Here is a 12,674-nt window from a genome sequence, read left to right on the forward strand (position 1 = left end):
ACTAAGACAAACAAATGTTTTCCTTTAAAAAAGAAGTCAGACTTGAATATTAATTACTCATTACTGATACATTATTATTAAGTGTATATATTTTATTTAAGCTATAACTGACATCAGTGTGGTATATTAAGATTTATCCACGGTTGTTGTGGTTTAACCATGAGGGTGAAGCCCGAGTGATTAAATAAAGGCAACCGTGGGTAAATCTTACTATTCTTCAACCACGGGATTGGTATTGCTATTATACATTGACATTATTTAAGAAAAAAATATTTACTTTTCTTAAATAAATGTCTTTGTATACCAGCACTGTGCTGTCCTTCCACATTTTTATAGTATCCGGGGGCTTTTTATGATTTACTGCTCATGTGCATGGGACTTGCGTTCCCATGCATACCCAAGTACATCAGTGTTTTGCAAAGGAAGCAATGCAGAAAAGAAGGTCTCCGTTGCTCCATTTTTGTTTTCTAATGTTTTATTTTTTTATATACAAAAATAAAATGTCAGACAGTTTTGGGGTAAGTGAACGAGAGAATGGAGGAAATACAAGGAAAACTAGGTACGTGTCTTTAGTTTTGAATAACATACCTGATTTTATAGGTACATAGGTGTGTACTAGGGTAATGGCCCTGGAGCCTTTACAAGCCTAGCCCATAGGATTACCCTGGCATTGTGCCACCTGACCTTAGTTCCCAGTGCCTCTGTCAAGTAGAGTGACTGGAGTGATCCCTGGGGTGAATTTTCTTTTTCCCATCCACTTATCAAGATTTCTCTTGAAGAGAGCCAGTGAGGTGCTCTGTTTGACATATATGGGAAGTCTATTCCATAGCACGGGGGTCTCTGGGTTATGAACCTGTCCCTACAGCTTGTTATGTTGATTATGATAATGAGGTTCAGTTCTCTGGAGCATGTGGTGTGGAGGGATTGGGATTTCTTTAGATGTAGCATTTCTAACAGAGCTGGGTCAGACATGGCTTTGTAAGTCAAGCAGAGATTGCCTCTAAGTAGGCGATAAGAGACAGAGAATAGTTGGAGTTTTTTGAGTTTGGCCATATAGGACAAATGTTTAAGGTCTAGGATCCTCTTTGTGAGGTACGTTTGTGGCCTCGCCAGCTGTTGCAGTACATGCCAAATGGGGCATTGTACTCGATGATTGGCCTAATGAGGGAAGAGTAGAAGGAGATAATGACCTCTTTCTTCCTGGATGGATGCAAAAGCCTTAGTAATGAGATGTGCCATATAGAAGGACTTTCTGACCACAGTGGGAATGTGGTGGTCAAAAGAGAGGTTGCTGTCAACCTGTGTTCCCAGATCTCTTATAACGCTTTCTGTGTTCAGTGGACTACCATCGATGTGGTAATTCACGAGAACCAGGTTTTTCCCAAAGGAGATGGTGACACATTTTTTGGCATTGAGCTTAAGGCCATGGTTCTGACACCAGTCATTGGTCTCAGTGAGGCCTTTTTGTAGGCTGTCAACATCATTTGGGTAGTTAATAATCGTTCCCAACTTGCAATTGTCTGCAAACTTTTTCAGCCAGTGTCCCTTCGTGTTGGCCTGGAGTTCATAGAAGTAGATACCAAACAGGACAGGAACCAGGACTGAACCCTGTGGGACTCCACTCCTGACTGGTCAGCAGTCTGAACTGGAGTCAGCTAATTTCACATTGTGGGTTCTATCTGTGAGCCAGTTTGCAACCCACCTAGTGATATAGGGGATGATGCCTAGTTTAGTGAGTTTTTCTATGATTCCTGATTGGGGAATGGTATCAAAGGCCTTGGCCAGATCAAGGTAGGCTGTATGAATGACCTTGCTTTCATCCACAGCTCTGGTGACTGACTCACAGAAGTCGACCAGGTTGAGCAAGCATGATCTACCCTTTACAAAACCAAACTGTGGAATCCAGAGTTTGGAGATTCCCTATATCCTTGTTTATTAGGTCCATGATGATGTGTTCCATAGCTTTGCATATCAAACTCATCAGGCTAATGGGGCGATAGTTCCCAGGGTCTGTAGTCACTCCTCCTTTGTGGAGAGGGATGACTGTAGCAGTGCACCATTTGGTAGGGACAAAGCCTGAGGTTAGGCTGTGATTGAACAGGGCTCACAGGCGAGGTGCCAGTTCACTCTGTAGTTCATGTTGAACACAGCCAGGGATATTGTTAGGTCCTATAGAAGCTGTATTCTTGGCCTTGGACAGTGCTGTTTTAACCTGTGCAGCAGTAATACTGGGTGGCTGGAAATCTACTGGTATTGTGATTGGTCCTTTGGTTGGGGAGAGAGGGGTAAAGTTAGCACTGAATCTGTTGGCCAGTATATTGGCAATATATGTTGGCTCGATATAGTAGATAACATTGTGCAGTAGCTCAGGGCAAATCTGGGTATTGCCATGGAGATTCTTTACATAACTATAGAAGGCCTTGTGGTTGTCTTCACTATCTGCTACAATTCTGTTTTCATAGCTAGCTTTAGAGAATTTGATGAGGAATCTCAACTTTTTGAGGCTGATAGGGAAGTTTTTCCAGTCTTGGGACTTTAATTTATTCTGCATCAGTTTCCTCCTTCTGTTGTAGAGAATTTTATTGCAGGGGACCACCAGATTGGCTTCCTTTTTTGAAGGAGAGTGTCTTGGTTCTATTGGGTATGGCGAGATCCATGCATTTGTGTACATGTTCGTACAGTGCATTGGTGTATGATTTGGCGTTCATGCAACTATTCTTCATTATTTTCTCTGTCCTGTCTCTCTGCTATGTGCAGAGTCTGGATTACTTTTCTTTTTTTTTTTTTGGTTAAAATAAAAATATATAAAATTACAGTATATAGCAATGGAATAGAGTCGGGGCAACCTGACCTTTTTCTATTGGTATATGCTACGATTTACAACAGGCAGGCTGACTGGGCTGAGCAATCAGCATGCTTGTTTTGAAATATCAATAACCAGTCATTGACTAATTTACATGACCTCCCCCTACGTGCTTTCATTACATTACCTTGGGGTGTAACTGTACTGTATGGGACACTTGTGTTTAAATGGGGGTTTTCACCTTATATCTCCACTGACACTGAGAATTTGGACCAGCTACACTACCCTGGTTAGCAAATATTAATTACTGCATCATTAAACAAAATTAAAAAATTTACAACAGCTTTCCCATGTAAAAGCTAAATGTCTGATCTTGGGATTCAAACTGTGCAGCTACTATATGACAATATATGCCATGAGTCTAACCATTAACCTAGCAGAGCTTTCCAATTTTCACCTGTACATTTCTATATAGCTTATTCTATAGCTGAAATATGGACAGTTCTGTTAGCTAATGGAGCTGTCCAAATTTCAGTAATGTATTGCTGAAATGTGGATAGCTCCATTAGCTTAGTGGTTAGACTCACTGGCTTTTCATTACAGATTTACACAGAATGTCCAGATTTTGGCCTCATATTACTGTTTGTTTTCCATAAAAGTGTGGTTTTCTGGAAAATTAGTGACAAATCATTGATGGTTTCAGTTAGAAAATAACCACAGGCATTGGTGTTTCAGACTTTATATACATTGGAAAATTCATGCTAAAGCAAAAGCTATTATTCTATCAACATTCTAAGTTTGTTAGGGAATATTTAATAATTGTCCCTATTTTTGGGCTTTTGTCCCACTTTTATTTATGGCTTTGTTCAGATTTTTTGCACTAAGAGTTTGGGAGGTATGGTTGTGTGTCCGAGGACATACGTACTGTAAAGTGCCATACTGCACTTCGACAATGCAGGGGGTGCGTCACAGTTTATGTCACATGCCCCCTACATGGCTTCCTATTCAGTAAGTCTGCTTTCAGTATCTGTGGACACTGAAAGCATTTGTAAAGTGCCGTATGGCACTTTCACAGTGCAGGGGGCATGTTGCAGAACTGCAAGCACTACTGCAACATGCCCCCTGCACTCATTTAGTGTTGGTGTCCACAGATCCATCTCAGTAGCATGCCTTCATTAATATGAAAGGCGCGTTGCTGAGAAGACTATGCAGATGGGAACACCATTCACTCTATGTAGGAATAACACTGTTCCTACATGGAGTTTATTAAATCCTGGGGACTGTGTCAGTCATAGTTACTCATTCTCCATTTAGAGCATATATCAATATAATGATGGTATCTGTGCTGTTTAAGTCTCTGCTATTTGCCATGGCTGCTCATCTCAGCAATTACACTGTATCCAGGTTGGCCTCCTTTTTCAGTAGGCTTTTGTTTATTAGTATTAGCAGCATATTTAGACTTGATTTGTTTGGAAATAATTTTTCTTTTGATTCGCTTAGCTGCGCACAAGCCTACAAGAACAATGCAGAGTTCCTGGCTCCACATTGCTATGGCATTTCCCTTGATGTCTTTATGCTATAATACCATCCCAGGGAATCATGATCAGGCCTAATGTAAACATGTCCCACTGCCACAATGCTGTATTTTGCAATTCAGAGACATGTTAGCCGTGATGATGAAAGATCTCATTATCAGCAAGTTTACATGTCTCTGAATTACACTTAACTGCAGCAACGTACCCATCAGCACTTCCTGTAGTAGTTATCTATGGCAGCTGCATCGTGTAGGCATATAGGCGTTATCTCGTGTCTAATGGTTTCCTCCACCCCAATCCCTGTAGTGCTATAACTGTTTAAAATTCTGTGTATCACCCACCTACTAGAAAGATTTAAAGTTAACACTACACCATGTATGATAACCACCTTAATATATGTGTTTTCCTTTTTCAGATGAAATCTTTAACTATTTCTTTCTTAGCTACTTGCTTTCAACCTTTGCTGTGTGTATGTGAGAAAAACATGTACCTGTGTATACATATCGTTATAACAAATCTCAATTTTGTGATAACTCACTGCAATAATTTCACTGTATTTACACTTATTTTTGTACATTTGGAGCTTTTCTCCCCGGGCCTCCACTGAAAATTGACCTGTATCCAGTCGGACTTTCCTGGTTAACAAATGTAAAATAAAATAAATAAATTACTATTATGGCATAAAAGTTTTATCCCTGATGGCTAGTGTTCCCCCCACCCCCCCAATCTGTGTAAGGTTTTAAGTGCCCTTAAGTTCCTTTCTGTAGGAACCACAATGAGTGATTGTTCTAAAAACCAAAGTTTTAATGTAAGCAGCAGTAGTTAAGCACCTATAAGTGCTTTCAGAGTTCTAGTTTTTAATGCTTAGCAGCTGCTTCTTACACTTAAACTGTTTTATAGCAAGCGTTCATTGTGGATCCTAAGGAAAACAACCACAGTGAATGTCAGCAATCATTCTAAAAAACAAAGATTAAAGTGAAGGGGCAGTTGTGAAATGCAACTGAAAACCCACATGCCATGCACCTCAACCTGTTTAAGCAGAAAATCTTGACAAATAATGCGAAACAGATGGAAAGCATAATGACTGATGCAACTGAACCCCCCCCCCCCATGCCATGCCTCTCAACCTGTTAGACCAACTCTTGAAACAGAAATAATGTGAGAGAAATGGCAAACAGTAGGGATGGATATTAAATATCGTTCTTATAAACCCAGCATATTACTAGAATAAGCGGATTTAGTGTTAGCTTGGGGCTTATGAACAATATGAAGTCTGAAACTCAAACATGTCATTAAACAGGGAAGGGATTACAAAAGAAACTAAGGTAACAAAGCACAATGCATGATCATTCAGGAAAAATAGTCATTTAACGAGTAGTTTGCACCTATAAGTGCTTTACAATTGTTCCTTACATTAAAACTTTTTTTAAATGATTATTGTGCTTTCCACAAAAAATCTATAACAACATAGTTACACTGCAAAGATCTGGTCCAAATGAGAGAGGGAAAAAAAGACAAATGGAAGTTGACAGTGGGAGCTAAAACACGACAGGAACTGAAGAACTATAGGAAATTAAAAGAAAGATGACACTGTGGATGGGAATGTGAGTGACGTAGCTGAAGTGGGCGTTACTTTTCTACGTTTTAGTTGGACCCAAATTTTAGACACTGGGATTGTCCCTTTAATGTTTTAAACAGTAACCCTGGGTACTTTATTCTGAACTAAATTTCTAAACTATGTAAATTTATCTGATACCATGATTATTTCCTGATATATATACAGAAGTCTAGATCACAGAGTTTTATGATCTTGTTATGTATATATAAATGTATATGTTCATGATAAATCACTGCTGCAACAACTTTTAGTTATATAGGTTACATCCTGTCAAGGATATAATGGCAAGCAAGTCTTCCAAAGTCTTAAGCTACCACACACTCACACACACACACACACACACACACACACACACACACACACACACACACACACACACACACACACACACACACACACACACACACACACACACACACACACACACACACACACACTCACTTAAGCACCCTAGTTACTATAGGGGAGAAAGCAGCAGCCTGGGCACCAAAACCTTTCAGTACTTTCTTGACACCCTCAAGAGCAAAGCCGGAACCAGGACTAGGTGACATAGGCAGTTGCCTAGGGCCCCATGGCTAGTGGGGGGGCTCTAGCTAGGAGGCTTCATTGATTAAGAATTAAAAAAAAATTCCACTCACAAGTGCAGAATGTGTTTACATCTGCAGTGACACCATCTTCTCCTTTAAGGAGGACCATGCATGCATCACGCACATGCACTTCAACGCAGATGTAAACACATCATTCTGCATTTGTACATGGAATTTAAACTAGCCATTCTGCTGAGAGAGAGAGAGAGAGGGTAAGTGTATATGTGTGTGTGTGTGTGTGTGTGTGTGTTAAGTTTAAACTAGCTGTTCTGTTCATATGAAAACTAAAGTATGTGTGTGTGTGTGTGTGTGTGTGTGTGTGTGTGTGTGTGTGTGTGTGTGTGTGTTTTAGCATACCTCTCAACTGTCCAGATTTAGCCTCATAGCTTTGGTGTGTTTCTCATAAAATCTGTGTTTTTCAGGCAAATCACAATATATATATATATATATATATATATATATATATATATATATATATATATATATATATACACACACACACACACACATATATATATATATATATATATATATATATATATATATATATATATATATATATATATATATATATAGTGTGTGTGTGTTTAATTGAACATCAAGTCTGACTTTCTGATCAATTTTCTAAATCTTGACTGCTTAAAGGAATCAAGGCCTGCATTGCTGATGATGATACACCTGGAAATGTGTCTGGTACTAAGCTTCTCAACAGTGGGTCATGCTATTCTGAGTCCAAGGGACCTTCTTACTCCTTTGCAGCCTCTTCTGGAAATGACACTTGGAAAAATTATTTGGTTATCTCTCTGGACAATTTTTTGAATACCTCCTAGTCTCTCAAGGCATCACAAATATATATATTTTTGTTTTCAGTATAGTCAGTGTGGGATACATTCATTTTGAATGACTGTTTCCCATTTCTCCTAAGTAGTTTTCCATCCATGGTATGAACAACATATGATCCTGGTTATTCCACTGGTTGCTTCATATAGGAATCTTGTAATATTTTCATATTATCACCTTTCTTTAACAAAAACAGGCTCCTTGTATGTGGCGGATTTAGGCATGGGCACAGGGGCGCGTGCCGGCCCCTTTTTCAACTTTGTGTTTTGTTTTTTTTTTGTTGAAAAATCAGGTGCATCTTTCCAGAAGAATCCTGTCACCAACGCGCCAGATACATTGAGATGTGATTGGAGATTGCAGTCAGATGATTTGTTATTTTAATAACATTTATAACGGTCTGCATCTTCCCTTGTAATTTTGGCACGTCGGTGAGATCTGTGACAGTAAATCATTGTAAGCTGTTGTCGGGTGACGTTGTTCAATTTTGAAATATTAATATTGCTAGCTGGACAAAGTTTATTTGGAATGATCTCGCTTTGAGGTAACGTAGTTCTTTTGACACCATATAATCTGTTAATCTTCACCATCTTCTGGTAACTGTGGGAATGGCATTATTTTTCGTTTATTATTTTTGGCTACTGACATGTGGTAGCTGTTTGAGAAATGTTAAAATCTAAGCAGTGCCACCCCCTGTTTACAAATGTTCGCTATAACAAATCAAGCTGTCAGAACTGCTAAGTGACATTAAAAGTCACCATGCCTGACATTTTGTTGTTGTCGTTGTTATGGTGAGGAATTATTAAGTTGCCACCTGTGTTTTGTACTAATCTACTGTCTAGCATATGTGGTCTTTTTCTCTTGGAAATAAATGTGTTGACTGCGTTCTGTTGTATGGAGAGATTTTTGTAGGGGTAAGCATAAAATGTCTAAAAGGCGTTTCTCCTAAGTATTTAATTGTGGTATCTGGTGGAGAAAGCCATACCTTATAAGCAGTGGTGTAGTTGTACTTTATTTTCTACTTCTATGTGCTAATTGCTGTCTCACAATCTACCTGGCATTTAAACTGTAATTTTACTCAAGCTGCTGCCCCCCCCCCAAAAAAAATCAAAGCACAATACTTTCAGCTGCTCAGTCAACTACAGGTATTGCTATTAGATTTGTATTCCTCTTGTAAACAAGATATGTACATGTTGGAGGCATTAATCCTAGATGGTTATGGACGTGATGGGGCTTGATAAAGCCCCAGTGTTTCTAATGTGCTTAGTAGATACCTTGTATGCAGAGTATACGTGGTTACACTAGTGTCTTTAAATATAAGGTTATGCCTTGCCTTGTTGGGGGTATTGCTATTAGCTGATTTAAGAATTGTGTCTGTGTTGCTATGCAGTCTTATTTAGGTAACTTCATGAGTGTTGTTGCAAAATTGTAACCGACAATCCCCTTGCTGCTTTGTCTCCCCCCATCATGGATGCACTGAGTTGTGTAGTGCGTATTTCTTTAATACAAATTCCTCATGTCTATTTTACTGGTTGCTACATGCGCAAAATGTGGTTTGATGCCTAGAGCAGTTGCTAGTTGAGTCTCTTACAAAAATAGAGGGCAAGTAGCTCAGCATACCTCTCAATGAGACAGATTTTTGCAGGATGTCCAAACTTTGGCCTCATATTTTTTGGTCCGTCCTTCATAAAAGTATGTTTTTTAAGCAAATTATCATTAAAGAGTGAAGTTAAAAAGAAAGACATTGAGTCTCGGATTTCATGTCCTTATGCTAATGCAAAACTAGTTTTATCAAATTTCTAAGTTTGCAAGAGCAAATGTCCCTATTTTTGGGACTTAAATTGTCCTACTTTTATTTATGACTTTGTCAAGACGTCTTGCTCTAAACAGCTGATGTATGTAGTTCAGCCATCACTAAACATGCTAGACTTGTGTCTTAGTTTCGCCTGTTCAGATTATGTGGCTTTTTTGGCAGATCTTTAGGGTTGCAGTCTCAATGTAGTTTCTGACTTTGGTTCATAGGTAGATACTAGGCTATCTGCCCTAGGGCATTTATAAGCCTAGCCAGAGTGTATTTGGCTTCCGCCTCCCTATTAGATTAGCCTACTGTGCCTCTGTAAAGTAGGTCACAGAAGGTACCCTTTTAAGATTAGTTTACTGTGCCTCTGTCTAGCAGGGACACAGAAAAGATCCCAGGGGTGAATTTGTGATTTCCCATCCACGCATCCAGATTTCGCTTGAAGAGGGTCAGTGAGGGGCTATGTCTAACATGAATTGGGATTTTATTCCAGAGTGAGGGGAGCCTCTGGGAAATTAATCTGTCCCTCCAGCATGTCCTATTTATTTTTGTGCTGTGGTTTAATTCCCTGGAGTGTGTAGCTCTAAGGGATTTGGATTTTTTGAGGTGGAGCATGTCCATTAATTTTGGGTTTGCCATGGCTTTGTACGTCAGGCATAGATCGCATCTGAGTAGGCTGTAAGCAACTGAGTAGAGCTAGAGTTTCTTTAGTCAAGCTGCATAGGACATCTGTTTGTAGCCCATGATCCTCTTGGTGAGGTACTTTTGGGGTCTCTCCAGTTGTTGCAGGTGTCGGGTAAGGTACATCCCAAAAGGGGCATCATATTCAATTATGGGCCTGATGAGTGACGCGTAGAGGGGCACAATGACCTCTCTTGATCTAGATGCGAACACTTTCGTGATAAGGTGGGCTATATAGAAGGTCTTTCTAACCACTTTGGCAACGTGATTATCAAAGGAGAGATTACTATCTACATTGGTCCCCAAATCTCTACTTACTTCTTCCGTACTTAATGGATTACCACCTATGTGGTAATTTGTGGGCACCTTGTTTTTCCCAAAGGGGATGACTATGCACTTTTTAGCATTTAGCTTGAGGCCGTGGCTCTGGCACCAAGCATCTGTCTCTGTGAGACCCTTTTGGAGGATGCTTGTATCAACTGGAGATTTGATTACGGCCCCCAGTTTGCAGTCATCTGCGAACTTTGTCAGCCATAATCCCCCCATGTTAGCCTGAACCTCAGAGAAGTATATACCGAACAAGAGAGGTCCCAGGACTGAGCCCTGTGGGATGCCACTTGTTACTGGTTTGGATTCGGACATGGCACCTGCAATTCTGACCATGTGGGTTCTATCTCTGAGCCAGTTTGCAACCCATCTTGTGACATAGGGGCTGATATTTAAGCTGATAAGCTTATGTATGATGCCCGTGTGGAGTATTGTGTCGAAGGCTTTTGTGAAGTCCAGGTAGGCTGTGTGGACTACCTTGCCCTCATCTATGGCTTTGGTAACTGTTTCAAAGAAATCAACTAGGTTTAAGAGGCAGGATCTGCCCTTAACAAAGCCGAATTGGGTAGGGTCCAATGTCTGGAGGCTTCCAATGTCTTTGTTTATGAGTTCCATGATAATATGCTCCATAGCTTTACAGACCAGACTAGTCAGGCTTATGGGGCGATAGTTCCCAGGGTCCGTTTTGGCACCACCTTTGTGGAGTGGGACCACTGTAGCTGTACGCCATTCTTTGGGTAAATATCCTGTAGTAAGGCTAAGTTTGAACAGTGACTTAATGTGAGGGTTCAGTTCTTCTTGGAGCTCATGTAAGATACAGCCTGGGACACCGTCCAGTCCCATAGATGCTGTGTTTTTTGCTTTGGAGAGGGCAGCTTTCAACTGTGCATCTGTGATGTCAGGGAGGTTACATTCAGTTGGGATAGGCATTTGCTCCTTTGGTGGGGAAGGGGGTGGAGTTTGCGCTGAATCTGTCTGCCAGGATGTTGGCTATGTCTGTAGGTTCAGTATATTTTGTACCGTTATGCAACAATTCAGAGCATATCTGGGAGTTTCCACCCATATTCCTGACATAACTAAAGAATGCCTTGTGATTATCTTTAGTGTCTAGGGCAATTTTTCTTTCGAAACTGGCCTTTGATGATTTTATGAGGGATCAAAGTTTCTTGCTAATACTGATCAGAGATGCCTTCCCTTTTTGGGATTTTGCTCTGAAATGTAGTAGCTTCCTCCTTCTGTTGTATAGCTTATTTATGGTCGGGGTCCACCAGACCGGTCTCCTGTTTTTGGAGGAGTGAGTCTTGGTTTTATTTGGGATAGCACGATCCATGCATTCCTGCAGGTGCTCATAGAATGCATTTGTAAAGGATTCTGCGGATTGGGCTGTATTATCCTTTGGCCCGGGGGCTTTGAAGGATTCCACCTCAGTCTTGAGAAGTGCAAAGTTGGCTTTTGAGAAATTCTTTACAGTGATTTCCTTGGCTGGGGGTGGGGACGGGATATGGATGTCCAGGGAAATTTGATTATGGTCTGATCTTACCAATGAGGGGTTTACCTCTCTTGTGGAACATAGAGTCCCCATATTGGTGATGACCAGGTTAAATATGTTGTTCCCTCTTGTGGGAGTGGTGACCAGTTGTTCCATCGCGTTAGAGTTTATAAATTCAAGGAACCATTGGCCGAGGGTGTTTGGGCTTGAGTAGTTTTCCCAGTCAATGTTTAGGTAGTTGGAGTCACCCAATAACATAGTGTTTGGAGAGACCTTCATATTCTCCAGTGTTCTCAGGAATGCCAAGTGGAGTTCCTGTAATAGGGAGGGTGTTCTGTAGCAGGCTACAAACTGAAAGGCAGTTTTGCCCGCTGTTAGTTGCACATGGATGGTTTCCGATGCTTCGTGCAGTGCCACTAACCTGGAGGTGTAGGTATCTTTGAATATAGATACTCCTCCTCCTTTTGTGCTTTGGTCCGAGTTTTGGGGCCGAAACGTATGATATGAGTTATAACCTGGTGGTGCTGGGGTGCTCTCAGGAGCCTTGAACTAGGTTTCTGTTACTGCACAGACATCGATTTTCTCCATATTGAGGAGAGCCTCGTGCATCTTGAGGTTTAGACTTCTGGCATTGAGTAGCGTTACCTTTAGTTTTTTTATCCTTGGGTTGTCTATGGAGGTGGGTTTGTCCTTTGAGCCTTGCCTAAAAAAGGCACTATGGGTCTGGCAAGAGCCTTGGCCAGTATACGAAAGCCTAAGGGTGACAGGTGCAAGCTGTCCCTTCACTTCATATTCAAGAAAAGCATGCTAAGTACTTTATAGCCTTTTCTAATATTAAGTCTCTCCCTGATTTTGGGGAGTGTAAGTGTGTAAGTTTAGCATAGCAATGTCTGTAGAATGTATGCACATGACAGGGTTGCGGCAGTGTAGTTAAGCACCGTACTGTTCTATGGTTGAATTGGATATGTAATAGCAGTGGTGAAGGGGAAAGCTGAACTA

This window comes from Protopterus annectens, chromosome 12.part0 (genome assembly GCF_019279795.1).
Source record: "Protopterus annectens isolate FY-2018-M chromosome 12.part0, PAN1.0, whole genome shotgun sequence".
Classification (NCBI taxonomy): domain Eukaryota; kingdom Metazoa; phylum Chordata; order Ceratodontiformes; family Protopteridae; genus Protopterus; species Protopterus annectens.